Source organism: Miscanthus floridulus, chromosome 15, assembly GCF_019320115.1.
Source record: "Miscanthus floridulus cultivar M001 chromosome 15, ASM1932011v1, whole genome shotgun sequence".
Taxonomy (NCBI): Eukaryota; Viridiplantae; Streptophyta; class Magnoliopsida; order Poales; family Poaceae; genus Miscanthus; species Miscanthus floridulus.
The window spans coordinates 77,377,693-77,393,527 of NC_089594.1; the positions used below are offsets into that span (position 1 = coordinate 77,377,693).

The 15,835-nt window shown below is 42.9% G+C and overlaps 2 long non-coding RNA genes across 2 annotated transcripts in view; both read right to left on the minus strand.

Annotated features, from left to right (window-relative positions):
• The window catches only part of LOC136507993 (uncharacterized), a 79,893-nt gene that overhangs the window by 12,515 nt on the left and 51,543 nt on the right, over positions 1-15,835 (minus strand). The gene's annotated exons all lie outside the window — the stretch shown is intronic.
• Positions 11,469-13,884, minus strand: LOC136506521 (uncharacterized). Its single transcript, XR_010771632.1, has 3 exons — positions 13,797-13,884; positions 12,536-12,638; positions 11,469-11,715 (listed from the first exon to the last, which is right to left on the minus strand). It is a non-coding gene; the product is annotated as an uncharacterized lncRNA (long non-coding RNA).

The window sequence follows — 15,835 nt, forward strand, 5'->3', positions numbered from 1 at the left end:
GTTCGGTCCACCTCGACCGGACATGGCCCAACGTCTGGTGGAGTACCCTAGCTACTGTACCGCCAGGTCAGCGCGACCGGATGCAGGCAGTCAGCGTCCGGTGCATTCAGATCCAGCGTCCGGTCACTTGACCGACGCTGGCATCTTCACTGTCTTCATCACCCTTGCTCAAATGTGCTAACCACCAAGTGTATCACCTTGTGCACATGTGTTAGCATATTTTCACAAACATTTTCAAGGGTGTTAGTGATTCACTAGATCCTAAATGCATATGCAATGAATTAGAGCATCTAGTGGCACTTTGATAACTGCATTTCAATACGAGTTTCACTCCTCTTAATAGTACGGCTATCTATCCTAAATGTGATCACACTCACTAAGTGTCTTGATCACTAAAACAAAATGGCTCCTACATTTTATACCTTTGCCTTGAGCCTTTTGTTTTTCTCTTTCTTCTTTTCCAAGTTTAAGCATTTGACCATCACCATGCCATCACCATTGTCATGATCTTCATCATTGCTTCATCACTTGGAGTAGTGCTACCTATCTCATAATCATCTTGATAAACTAGGTTAGCACTTAGGGTTTCATCAATTAACCAAAACCAAACTAGAGCTTTCAATCTCCCCATTTTTGGTAATTGATGACAACCCTTATACAAAGATATGAATTAAAGTTCATTTGAATCCATGTTGCTTGCCCAAGCATATTTACCATGTGTAAAGGATATGGGCAAGTTTCATGAACTCCATATGATAGCAATTGCCCCCCCTACATATGTGCTAAAAGTTTGGATTGAAGCTTTGCACATATGATTAGATAGGAAATATATGAGTCAATTTCTACCAAATGATGCTAAGGTATAAGAGATGGACCTTTGAAGCGTGATACCAATCGGAGTGCACCAATATACCATCCTTAGCACCATTAGTAACTAGACATATACAAGAACTAGAATACCCCGTGAGATCAACATTACATGCAAGGGTCTAGTTTCCATAGAATGAACATAAGTCTAGTTACTTAGCCTATGCATGCTAGTTTTTCATTTCAACATTCAAACCTACAACTAGCATACACCACACAAGCATGGATATTTGAAATTAAAACTTATGTCATGCAAGCAAACATATGTAATGCTCATTCAAATGCACCATACAAGTTTATGAGCTTGCTCCCCCTATTTGTATGCTCAAAATTTTAATAGATCCCCTTCTTTTGTCATATACTATCTCTCCAGCCCTTTGTGTCACTATCTTTGTACACTATTTCTCCCCCTTTGTCATCAATGACCACAAAGGCTTAAAGTATAGATAGGGTAGGATTATTAATGTCAATAATTTGCACAAAAGGTTGCCTCAAATTATAGATATGTTGGGGTAAAACCATGTGAAATGAGGATCATTTTCCCAATTTGGTTCAATCTAGATTACTTGCAAAAGATATTTAACTCGGTTTGATCCAAGGATAAGCTTCTTCACACCTCCAAATAAGGGTTATCTTGTACCATGTTGAGTTAAACACTTATAGCTCATTTTCTAAATCAAACACTAGGTTTGTAAGCCCACAAACATGTCATATGCTACCACTAGATCATTTCAAACATACAAGCAATAGTGGTACCATACAAGCATCAAATTCATTTGATTTTCGTGAATGAGCCTATTCAAATGTGAAATATGTCTAGATGCACTAATCATGTCCTTAGCAAGGATGTATGCCATGCCAATCAACTTTTACCTTGGATTGCTCGAAGGAGAGGCATATCATATAATGGGGGTGCATCAACACATATTTGAGAAGTCAAGTATGTTCAATTCATTCCTTAGCTTACAAAACCTCTTCTCATCAAGTGGCTTGGTGAATACGTCGGAAAGTTGATCTTCGGTGCCCACACTCTCTATGCAAATGTCCCCTTTTTGTTGGTGGTCTCTTATGAAGTGATGACGAACATCTATATGCTTTGTTCTTGAGTATTGAACCGGGTTGTTGGTGAGCTTTACGGCACTCTCATTGTCACATAGCAATGGCACTTGTTTGAATCTAATTCCAAAATCACTCAAAGTAGCCTTCATCCAAAGTAATTGAGCACAACAACTACCGGCCGAAATGTACTCCGCTTCGACGGTTGAAAGTGCTACACTATTTTGCTTCTTTGATGACCAAGATACAAGTGATCTTCCCAATAGTTGACATGTGCCCGAAGTGCTCTTTCTCTCAACTTTGCATCCTGCATAATCGGAATCCGAATATCCAATCAACTCAAATCTTGCTCCTTTGGGATACCATAATCCAACATGTTGTGTATGCTTCAAGTACCTCAATATTCTCTTAGTTGCCTTCAAATGACTTTCTCTTGGTGAGGCTTGAAATCTAGCACACATGCATACACTAAACATCACATCTGGCCTCGATGCGGTCACATAGAGTAGGCTTCCAATCATAGACCGATACATTTTTTGATCCACCATGTTGCCACTAGTATCACTATCCAAGCTTCCACTTGTCCCCATTGGTGTACTAATAGCTTTACTATCATCCATTCTAAACTTCTTGAGCATGTCCTTGATATACTTGCCTTGACTTACAAATGTGCCATTCTTCATTTGCTTGATTTGAAGACCAAGGAAGTAACTAAGCTCTCCAATCATGGACATCTCAAACTCACTTGTCATCATCTTGCCAAACTCCTCACAAAATTCTTGATTTGTTGACCCAAAGATGATATCATCAACATAGATTTGCATTACAAACAAGTCATTCCCAAGCTTCTTGGTGAATAGAGTGGTGTCAACCTTTCCCATCTTGAACCCCTTAGAGAGTAGGAAATCCCTCAATCTCTCATACCATGCTCTAGGTGCTTGTTTCAATCCATACAAAGCCTTTCTCAACTTGTAGATATGGTTGGATTTCTTCTCATCTTTAAAACCGGGAGGTTGCTCAACATACACAAGCTCATTGATGTACCCATTGAGAAATGCACTTTTCACATCTATTTGATACAACTTGATATTGTGGGCACAAGCATAAGCTAGCAAGATCCTAATTGCTTCCAATCTTGTAACGGGGGCATATGTTTCTCCAAAGTCAAGACCTTCAACTTGAGTGTAACCTTGAGCCACTAATTTTGCTTTGTTCCCATCTTGATCTTGCTTGTTCCGAAAGACCCACTTGGTTCCAATCACATTATGATCCTTAGGCCTCTCAACAAAATCCCATATTTGGTTTCTTGTGAAGTTATTTAGCTCTTCATGCATTGCATTGATCCAATCAACATCCCTCAAGGCTTCATCTATCTTCTTAGGTTCAATGGATGACACAAATGAGAAGTGCTCACAAAATGATGCCAATCTTGATCTAGTTTGTAATCCCCTTGAAATATCACCAATAATAGTGTCCAATGGATGATCTCTTGCAATATTGGTTGGTTGAAGCACTTGCACTTGATTGCTAGCATTTGATCGATCACTTGGTTGAGATGATGAACTAGCCATTTGTTGATCTTGCACATTGCCATCACCAGTGCTTGCTTGGATTTGATTATGAGAACCACTAGCTTGCACATTTGAGTTAGAGAGCACTTGATTCTTGTCATCTTCAACATCAATCACCTCTCTAGGCCTTAACTCACCAATGTCCATGTTCTTCATTGCATTGACCAATTGAGTGCCTCTTACATCATCTAGATTCTCATCTTCCTCTTGGGAACCATTTGTTTCATCAAACTCCACATCATGAACCTCCTCAAGAGTACCACTAGCTAAATTCCAAACTCTATAAGCCTTGCTAGTAGTGGAGTAACCAAGCAAGAAATCTTTATCACATTTCTTTTCAAACTTGCTCAATCTAGTGCCTTTCTTCAATATATAGCATTTACAACCAAAAACCCAGAAGTATGCTATGTTGGGCTTTCTTCCATTCAATAGCTCATAAGGTGTCTTTTCCATCATGAGGTAACAATAGAGTCGGTTGCTATAGTAGCAAGCCATGTTAATTGCTTTGGCCCAAAATGAATGACTCACATTGTACTCACTCAACATTGATCTTGTCATATCAATTAAGGTTTTATTCTTCCTTTCAACTAGCCCATTTGATTAAGGAGTATACTTGGCCGAGAATTGATGTCTAATTCCAAATTTATCACATAACTCATCAATTCTAGTGTTCTTGAACTCACTTCCATTGTCACTTCTAACTTTCTTGATGGTTGTTTCAAACTCATTGTGAATGCCCTTGACAAATGATTTGAATGTTGCAAACACATCACTCTTGTCACCAAGAAAGAACACCCATGTGTATCTAGTGAAATCATCCACAATCACAAATCCATATTTGTTTCCACCAATGCTAATGTATGTGGTTGGTCCAAACAAGTCCATGTACATTAACTCAAATGCCTTAGATGTGCTCATCATACTCTTCTTAGGATGTGTATTACCAACTTGCTTTCTGGCTTGACATGTACTACATAGCTTATCCTTCTCAAATGTGACATCTTTCAAGCCTCTAACTAAGTCATGCTTAATCAACTTGTTCAATTATTTCATTCCAACATGACCAAGCCTTCTATGCCATAACCAATCCATGCTAGACTTAGTGATCAAACATGTTGATAATTGTGCTTCTCTAGCATTGAAATCAACTAAGTATAGATTCTCAAATCTAAATCCTTTGAATATCAAGTTAGAGCCATCTACACTTATCATCTCTACATCATCCACACAAAATATGCATTTGAAACCAAGATCACACAATTGAGCTACCGACAATAGGTTGAAGTTCAAGCTCTCTACTAGTAGCACATTGGAAATGCTCAAATCATTGGATATTGCAATCTTACCAAGCCCTTTGACCTTGCCTTTGCCATTGTCACCAAATGTGATATTATCAATCCCATTGCTCTTGCTTTCATTGATTGAATTGAACATTCTTGGATCACCGGTCATGTGTTGTGTGCACCCACTATCAAGCACCCAATATCTTCCTCCGGCTTTATAATTTACCTACAAAAGAAGATCAATTCTTTTTAGGTACCCAAACTTGCTTGGGTCCTTGTAGGTTAGTCACCAAGGTCTTTGGAACCCAAATGGCCTTCTTCTTTGGGCCCATAATTGGTGTACCAATGAACTTAGCTTTCACACCATTGGCACCCTTATAAAGCATGTAACAAGAATCAAATTTGATTGAGGATATATTAGGTAGCTTGTTCTTATTAGTCTTGCAATTTTGCTCTATATGCCCAACTTGCTTGCATCTATTGCAAAACCGACCATTGCCCTTCACAAAGCTAGCTTTGGGAGTGACAAAGGCTGCCTTGCCTTTCTTGGGGGTATAGCCTAATCCCTCTTTGTTGAGAGAAAATCTTTGGCTACCCAAGCACTTTAGCAAGTGGGCTTCTCCACCATAGGCATTGCCTAAGGCACGAATAAGCTCATTCACCTCCTTCTTGAGGGTTTCATTTTCCACCATAAGTGAGGCATCACAAGTGAGACCATCACTCAAGGGTGAAGTGGAAGTAGTAGTGCTACAAGAAGTGTTAGTAGGAGCAACAATAATGGGTTCATGAAAAGATTCATCAATAAGATCACATGTTAGTCCCACATCACATGTTATGATCACTTGCTCCTTCTTGGCTTCCTCCACTTTGACTTGCTCAATGAGAGAGGAGTGAGCCTTTTCAAGCTTAGAGTGAGCTTTGCCAAGCTTCTCATGGGCTTCCATTAGCCTCTCATGAGTTGCATTGAGCTCATCAAGGGATTGCTCAAGAAATTTGACTTTCTTGTTCAATTCCTTGCACTCCTTTCTCTTCATCTCAAAGCAAGTATGCACTTGCTCACACATGTCTATGAGCTCCTCCTTGGAGTACTCATCATCATCATCATCACTCCTACAAGCATCACTTTCACATTCATCATCATCACTCACATCATATTTTACCTTGGTAGGTTTTGCCATAAGGCATGTTGATAGAGTGTCGAAGATGGAGGGCTTATTGTTAATGGCGATGCTTGCTAGTGCTCTCTTGATAGATTTCTTGTCATCATCACTAGAGCTATCACTATCCGAAGAGCCATCACTATCCCATGTGACCACATAGCCTCCACCCTTCTTCTTCTTTTAGAAGGTCATTCTCTTCTCCTTCTTCTCCTTCTTTTCTTTCTTATCCTCCTTGTGCTTCTTCTTCTCATCCTCATCATTGTTACTATTGTATGGACAATTTGCTACTACATAATCGGGGCTTTTGCAATTGTAGCATCTTCTCACATACTCTTTCTTCTTGGTGTGATCTCCTCTTTCTTACACCATAGCCCTTCTTCTTCATGAATTTTCCCATCTTGCGCACAAAGAGAGCCATAGCTTCATCATCAATATCACTAAGATCATCATCATCACTTGATTCTTTCTTGGACTTGCCCTTGTTCTTTGATGATGATGAGCTAGCCTTGAATGCTATGCCTTTCTTTTTCTTGTCTTCTTCTTCCTTCTTGTCATCCCCCTCCCTTTCCACACGGTTTGTCTCTTGTGTCATGACATCACCTAGTACTTGGTTAGGGGTAATATCCTTCAATCCTCCTCTTGTGATGAGCAATCTCAACATCTCAAATCTTGGAGGTAAGCACATCAAGAATCGATGGGAGACATCATCATCCTTGATCTTTTCTCCCAAAGCCTTCAAGTCATTGACAATTACTTGTAGCCGATGGAACATCTCCGGAATGCTCTCATCATCCTTCATCTTGAAACTTGTCAACTTGTCCTTGAGGATGTACAACTTAGCACTCTTCACCACCGGTGTGCCCTCATATGTTTCCTCCAATCTCTTCCACACATCATTTGCTCTTTCACAATCCTTGATTTGCTCAAACACCTTGGGATCAATGGCATTGTATATGGTGTTGAGAGCCATTGTATTGCATTGCTTGTTGATCTTATCTTGGTTGGTTGGATCATCGGGATCAATGATAGCATAGTTATTCTCGGTCACTTCCCATACTTGATCATTGATTAAACCAAGATACATCCTCATCTTTCTCTTCCAATAATCATAGCATGTGCCATCAAAGAACGGTGGTTTGCCCCCCACATGGTTGAACACAACTTGAGCCATAATTTGACATCGAGGTTGTTAAGCCTTCAATCAAACAGTGACCACGGCTCTGATACCACTTGAAAGGTCCTAATATGGCTAGGGGGGTGAATAGCCTATTAAAAATCTACAAATCAACTAGAGTAATTTGATTAGTATGACAAATAGCGTAATACAAACTTGCTCTAGCTCTACAAGGGTTGCAAGCCACCTATCCAACAATTCTAGTTACAAAGATTACTTAGGCACATAAACTTGCTATGTAAATACTCACTAAGAGCTCTCAACCTTGCTACTCTAAAGAGCTCAACTAGATGAATGTGAATAATATAGCAAGCTCTCAATTCTAATTACACTAAAGAGCTTGTATCAACTAGTTTGCAAGAATGTAAATAAGTGAGTAGGGTGATTATACCGACGTGTAGGGGATGAACCAATCATAAGATGAATATATAGCCAATCACCGGGAGAATGTCAAAGACAAGAGACAATCGATTTTCTCCCAAGGTTCACGTGCTTGCCAACACGCTACGTCCCCGTTGTGTCGACCAACACTTGGTGGTTCGGTGGCTAAGAGGTGTTTTACAAACCTCATCCACACGATAGGACACCGCAAGAACCGACCCACAGGTGAGGTAACTCAATGACACGAGCAATTTACTAGAGTTACCTTTCGGCGCTCCACCGGGGAAGGTACAACTCCCCTCACAATCACCGGAGATGGCCATGAACAATCACCAACTCGTGCTGATCCTCCACCGCTGCACCGAGCCGTCTAGGTGGTGGCAACCACCAAGAGTAACAAGCGAAATCCACAGCGCAACACGAATACCAAGTGCCTCTAGATGCAATCACTCAAGCAATGTACTTGGATTCTCTCCCAATCTCACAAAGATGATGAATCAATGATGGAGATGAGTGGAAGGACTTTGGCTAAGCTCACAAGGTTGCTATGTCAATGAAAAATGTGCAAGAGTTAGAGCTTCAGCCGGCCAAGGGGCTTTAAATAGAAGCCCCCATCAAATAGAGCCGTTGTACCCCTTCACTGGGCACACTACGGGCTGACCGGACGCTCCGGTCAGACTGATCGGACGCTGGCCCTCAGCGTCCGGTCGCCCGATGGACGCCACGCGTCACTTGCTTCAAACGTTGTTCGTCAGATTTCAACGACTACGAAGCTGACCGGACGCTCCGGTATTACTGACCGGACGCTGGAGCCTCAGCGTCCGGCCGAGTACAGTAAGGGTCAAAATCTGTTTTTCCTCGACCGGACGCATCTGGTCCACCTCGACCGGACACGGCCCAGCGTCCGGTGGAGCACCCTAGCTACTGTACCGCCAGGTCAGCGCGACCGGACGCAGGCAGTCAGCGTTCGGTGCATTCAGATCCAGCGTCCGGTCACTTGACCGACGCTGGCATCTCCACTGTCTTCATCACCCTTGCTCAAATGTGCTAACCACCAAGTGTATCACCTTATGCACATGTGTTAGCATATTTTCACAAACATTTTCAAGGGTGTTAGTGATTCACTAGATCCTAAATGCATATGCAATGAATTAGAGTATCTAGTGGCACTTTGATAACTGTATTTCGATACGAGTTTCACTCCTCTTAATAGTACGGCTATCTATCCTAAATGTGATCACACTCACTAAGTGTCTTGATCACTAAAACAAAATGGCTCCTACATTTTATACCTTTGCCTTAAGCCTTTTGTTTTTCTCTTTCTTCATTTCCAAGTTTAAGCATTTGACCATCACCATGCCATCACCATTGTCAAGATCTTCACCATTGCTTATCACTTGGAGTAGTGCTACCTATCTCATAATCATCTTGATAAACTAGGTTAGCACTTAGGGTTTCATCAATTAACCAAAACCAAATTAGAGCTTTCAACGGCCACGAGGGGTCTGACAGAGAGAGGTCTGGCGATGGAATCACAGAGGGAGGAAGAGCGCCGGAGATGGCTGAGGTGGAGAGGGATGGAGGCGGAGAGAGACGACGACGGCGGACGCTCGGGTCGGCACGAGCATAGGAGGAAAGGAATAGAGCGAGAGATACAAAGAGGGCCATGCAGCGGATCTGTAATTCCACCAGTCACGCCAACCGCCTGGCGCGACAAGGGACGTGCCATCTAGGTTGGCGCGGCAGCTGCCGTGGCAGAGTTGATGGCACGGCATAGCGGTGCCACATTAGCTGGTCAGCGGGCGGCTGACCTGTCACCATGGCATGTCAGCCGCGCCAGGATGCATGGCACGTCGGAGTGGTTTGGCCGCGCCAGGAAAATAGACGTGGCCGAGCAGGTTAGATGTGAAAAAAAGTCAACGGTGTTAATTTTAAAAATTGTTTGAAAAAGGTTAAAAAGAAAAAGAATTTACCTACACAAGTGTAGATGTTTGCCGAAAAAAAGTCATACAACTGCTAAGGGACAAAAGGCTTGCTCAATAACTAAAATTAGAAAAATAAGAGTGGACACACTTGCAAGCGTGCATAGAGCCATACAAATGTACCTCCTCCGTTCTAATTTATTATGTATACAGACATATCGTATATATATAGTTGCATAACAAAAATTAGGTATGTAGAAAAACTAAAATGACCTATAATAATTAAGGTAAGAGGGTGGCATTGTGAAAATCACCAAAGCCATCGGGTCGGGAGTCCAATTTCACCTCCAGTAGCCTCTCCTCTTCCCCCTCTACCTCCACTTGTATTCTTCACGCGCATCGGGCTGTGAATGTAGGCCTTGTTCGCTTAAACTTATCAGCCTGGTTTATCAGACATGGTACAGTGTTTTTCTCTCGCAACAAATCTGCCAGTGTGGAGCTCGGAAAATATAAACGAGTCTGCAGTAAAAACTTTGGCATCTTGTTACTCAGCGGTGATAACCGCCGAAGGCTTCAGGTTTTTGGTTAACTCTGCTGATGGCGACAATATCAGAGTATCCATTCTTCAGTGACCAAAAACCGACAAAATCACGGCGTCCCAACGGCTACCTTTCCCAACAACCACATCACACACACTGGGAACCGTTCCTTCTTTGTGCATATCGTCCATAGCATGACATCTGCCTTTGAATGATGCTCTCTCCTTGCCTGAATTACGAGCTCTTCCGTTGGTTGAGCAGGCTTGCGCTTGCGCAGATCCATCTTGCATCTGCCTGAAATTTGACAGGAACCAACACTGTCACCATTTTTTATTCTGAATTCTGATTGGCCCGTCCTAGGTTTTTCCGTGTGAAAATCGGATTAAAGCGACAGTGACGGGAGTAGGTTTGATAATATCAACTGGGTCCAAGCCAAAGGCAGGCCGGCAACTGCGAAAGATCCAAATGAAGTTTGACATGTTTCAAAGCATGTAGAGATGTCCTGGTTTGTAAACATCGTACGTGACAACGTGCATGAAATCTTCTGAAATTTTTATCATAGCCTCCACATATGATATCACGACATCTCAACAAGTTTCATGATTTTTGGACTTCGTTTGCATTTTATAGAATTTAAAAACACTTTGCACGCAAGTTCGCGGTCATGTTTCGTGAACAAGATGTCCGAAATTTCGGGTCCGTTCCTGGATACGGCCTCACACTACACTCAGTAACATGACTATCATTTTTTGAATCATTAAATTCCATTATTCGTACCACGTGCTGTTCAAAATTATATTTTTCGAAAAAAATCAAGTAAAAGAAATAAAGTAACTAAATATATCAAAAAACCATAAAAAATTTTCAAATTCTAACTAGGAGTTCCTGGTGCTTTAAAAGGGCTGCACAAAAAATTTGGAGGCCAAAAACAAAAAAAAAACTTTGCCGAGTGCCGGGGCATGGCACTCGGCAAAGGGGGTCTTTGCCGAGTGCCACGAATAAGACACTCGACAAAGAGGGTTTTGAATTTTTTTTTAAAAAATTCCTCTTTGCCGATTGCCTTCACAGGGCACTCGGCAAAGACATTTAAAAAAAAAATTAAATCTTTGCCGAGTGCCTCGCCAGGGGCACTCAGCAAAGTATTTTTCAAAAAAAAAAAAATTGCCGAGTGCCAAATCTAGGACACTCGGCAAAGAAATTTTTAAAAAAAAATTAAATCTTTGCCGAGTGCCAGATCTGGGACACTCGGCAAAGAAATTTTTTTATAAAAAAATAAATCTTTGCTGAGTGTCTAACAGCAGGCACTCGGCAAAGAAGGACGTGGCCGAACACCGTTACGCGGGTTAGCCTATGCCGAGTGCCGCGCTTTTGCCGAGAGTCTGGCAAGTGCATTTTTTTGCCGAGTGCCCGGCAGTCGGCAAAGGGGGTCTTTGCCGAGTGCCCGATTTTTGACACTCGGTAAAGAATTTTTCACTCGGCAAAGTCTCTATTTCCAGTAGTGATTCTACTAAATTCTGTATAAGGTCCAGAAGATGCATTGTTCGGATAAAGGAAGTTCCCAAGGGCTGATGGCACGGGATATGATGCATTGCCTGACTCTGTTGAGTACATTGTTTGTGAATCTCTTTCACTGCCAGGGCTCGAGTAATAAGTAGCCATATCCCAGCTTTGACTACTCAGTTGTAAAAATTAGTGCAAAGGCATAGGCAAGTGTGGAGAAGCAATTACAGAGCCCTCGGAACCAATATTTCTGCGGACTTGCCTGCACTTTGGGAAATGGAAACAGTTAGAACAAAATTCACTAAATTATTAAAGAACTATTCTGTAAATATACAGCAATATAGCAGATGACAAAACAGAAATTTCATTCGCTGTAAAATAATAGGGAAAGGCCTCCAAGAAAAGGTAGGGTGAAAGAGCTAAACCATAAACTGGTTCCGCCACTTTTACAGAGGTAAAATCATCAAAGAGACAGACTGCACACAAAGGCCAGTCACTACTGTGAGACCCAGGGCTAGACCCTCAGTTTTGGCAGTAGTTATCACTTCTTGTTCTTTTCTCTAACATTTCTGGAGAACAAACAGACCCCATGTTCATCATATGGAAAAATATAACTGACAAGGTAAGACACTGGTTTGGGACCTATAGGTGGTACAGGTGGTCCTTCATCCATGACATTAGCTAAGTTGTTGGCTTTTTGCTCTCCCTTACAAAGAGGATGAGAATGTGGTTGAGAATTCCTTCTGTTTCACCAAAATAATGCAGCCATTCAAGGCGCCCAACCAGAAATTCCATTATATTACACATAGGCAAATTGCAAGATTAAAAAGGGCATACCTAGTGCAGAGAGCTCCCGCTCTGTGCTGGGTCTGGGGAAGGGTGTCAGTGGCAAGCCTTACCCTCGCCTGTGTAATACGAGGAGACCGCCACTCGAACCCAGGACCTTCCGGTCACAGGTGCTAAGACTCTACCGCTTGCACCAGGCCCGCCCTTCAGGCAAATTGCAAGATTGCTGACAAAAAAAAATTGATTTCGAGGAGGGAAAGCTTTCTGAACAAGACATGCTTGTAAGATATCAATACCTTTTTCAATCACTTGGCTTATGACTGAAGTGCGTGCTAGGCTTATTAGAGCTCCTTCACCAGCTCGGCGCGCCAATAGAATGAATCCTTCTGCAGAATCACTCTGAAAGAAGAGACGAAATAGCATGAGATCTCTAGCTCGAAATTACCTAGAAGAGACGGGGATGCTTCACTGGTCGTTTGCAGCTGTAATTTTCACTTTTTTAATGATATGAAAGAGGTGGAGCCAGGAGAAATGTCCTAGGCAAAACTTTGTTTTCACAGACAATGAAAATAAGAGAGCGCTTCAGCTCGGACAAAAAAAGGAGCTAATAATTCCATCACATAAAGTATATAGAGAGTAATTAAGGGAGTAATACAACACAAGAGCCACCTCCATAAAAGAAATGAGGAGAATGATCGGAAGAAAAGAAAAGGAACCGTGTTTTAAGAGCATGGCTTTCATGCAGGCATCCAAGGAGATAAAAAGAAGAGATTCAAGTATCCGCAGCAAATCCAAAAGGGCTCCACCGCAATCAAGCTCAATTCTATCATACCCGCAAAAAGAGACCTCTACCGGTAGCTGACGAATCAACTAGAAACTCAGAACTGTGCAATATCAAACGGCAATAATCAAGCTACCAAGCACCACCAAGACATGCAGAATTCAAGAAATTAAGCAAGAATTCTGAGCCCAGGTGAAGACGAGGGGATGATTTTTCCAAGCACTCACATAGAAAAAAACAAGAATTTTGAGGTCGGAAGGTAAATGAGGACCATGAACTCAGCAGCCTGAGCTCAATACCTGCACTTCCACAAGAAAGGCAACTCAAAACAACCGCAAGAACCCCAAGCCACAGGAATTTCCCGATGAAGCTCTAGAAGCTACAGATCCCCAAGCCAACTCAAGAACGCCGCGGACACCAAGAACCTTCACAATTTAGAGAGACCAGGTATCCCCCCACAGCCCTCATCAAGAATCAAGAAAACCCTGTGCTCTAGCACAAGCAGCATATAATTGAGAGGAGACCAACCAATCATTGGGGTCATAACAGCACCCAAGGGAACCAAAAGTATTGGTTGCACCCACCGAAATCGGACGAGCCACAATTCTAGAAGCAGAGAAGAGCAAGAGCCGGAGCAAGCAAGCAAGCCGAATCAAGTAACCAGGGAATATGCGGCAAAAGAATTTCTGTCACTGCTGCTGGTGCTGCAACCAACAGGCAGGAGGAGCTAATGATGCTAAGGCGATTGATTAAGCAATAGGAAAATGGAGGCAGACCTGATGGTGTGCTCCTCGTGGGGAGCATGGCAAGACGGCAGGGATTGCTGTCACCAGACCCGAGCCGACGGTCAGACTTGGGAGGAGGACCGCTCTCACCAACAACACCCCTCCGCCGACCGCCCTCACCAACACCTGTGACCCCCACGTGACCAGGGAGCCGGACCACCGCCTCTGAGGACCGCCGCCACGCCGTCGCTCCCGGCTCCTGGTTCTCGCTGACCACCAGCATCCACGTCGATGTCCGTATCTACGTCCCTGATCCGGCTCGCCCGCATCTGCGTCGCCAGATCTTCATCGAGCCCTTCACCAGCGACGAAGACCCACGGCAGCAGAAGCCGGGAGGGCGCCCGCGTGTTCCTCCCCCCGATCCGGCTCATGTCTTCGTCGGTCCTGCTGTGCTGCCAAATCCTCCGCTCCTGCCGCACTTCCACCTCCCTCCCGTCCTACGAGGAGCACCACCAGGCGTGCCAATCCCTGCTCTTCCCTTCCTGCTGTGCAAAACCGAGCACCCAAACCTTACCTAACTTCGATCTAATTACATGTGTGTACATGTATTATGCAAACCACCTAAATTTTCATGTAATCATATCTTAAGGGTCATGTGATTCAGATCATCAGCTCTTATGTCTTATGGAGCTGTACTCGCCAGAAAGTTTGAGCAGCTTATATCTGAAGGGCATTGTTCTAGCAGTGACCAAATACCAAGATGGGAATAGGATTGGGATACATTCTTAGAAATTAGGAGCTCATCGTTTGGTGTCTAGGACTACGATATACATATAGGGTTTAAATGCAATCTGATTTTGTAGTTACGGTAGAGCTTCCTTGAGTTGTAGTGCAGCATAATTCAATGAAGATGTAATGGAAAATAGATTGCTGCTAATGTGTGTTTTCTGCTGCTAGAGGACTGAAATGTGCTAGAGGCTTCGAACTCCATTTTTGGTCGACCTGCTGCTAAGAGGACTGAAATATGCAAGAGGCTTAAAACTCCATTTTTGGTCGACCTAGAAATGGATATCGGAGATTTTTTCCTGCCGATATAAAACATTATCTTAGGCGCATCACGGAAAGATCTATAAAGTAGAGTTTGTAAGCCGGTGACGCCACGCTCTCCGTGACTGTTAATTTCATAAACTTTGCTTTTTTATTAACTATAACTTTAACGTTGATATTTAATTTTTACAATATTGTTATGTTATCATGCGATCCGTGTGTTTTTAGTATAAATTGTTAGCTATCCCGTAGCAACGCACGGGCACACTACCTAGTAACTATCCAAGTTCCTTAGCTCTCTTTTCAAATTTAATGTTTTGAATCTTGGAGAGATCTGTAGTTTCCTTTTTGCTATAAAATATCATGGTGTCAACCATAATGGAGCTCAATTCTGTTGGTGCCATTTTCTGGCTCAAGCATGCATGCGTTGGATGGCCTGATGTCGTACCAACATCCACAGGCGCCTTAAGGCTTCCAAAACCATGGAACCATCGCTAATGGCAATGAGCTGTTAGTCTGAGACCTGCTACCATGCCACTCTCACACTATTATCGACCATGCCGTGACCACGTTTGTTTTCTCTTGTGACTAACTTCTCGCAAAAGAAGGTGAAATATTTTTTTTTCTCGAATACGCAAAAGATTTGCGTATCATTGTAATTAAGAAGAAGAAGAGTTTAACCATACACGACACGCTTCTAATGAGCGTCCTAGGAGGTCTTATGACTGGACCTTCCTAGCAGACTGTTTCAAACTTCGATATTACATGAAAGTAAACAACCGAACTAAGGGCGGCGCAGTAACCTACGGAGTTGGGCGTCTCCGCTACTGGCCGCGTGACTCTGCTCCGTCATCCGAAAAGAGTCTTCTACTAGTCGAAGCATTGGTCGCTGGGAACAGGACGTCCAGTGCTTCCACTTCGCTCGACGTCAAGTTCCTTGCGAAAAAGTCGTCGTAAGTACTCTTGAACGCGGATGAGATTGGAGCTGCCGGCGGTGCAAAGCTCATCCTCCGCATGAGGAGCACCTCTCCCCGCTTGGAGGA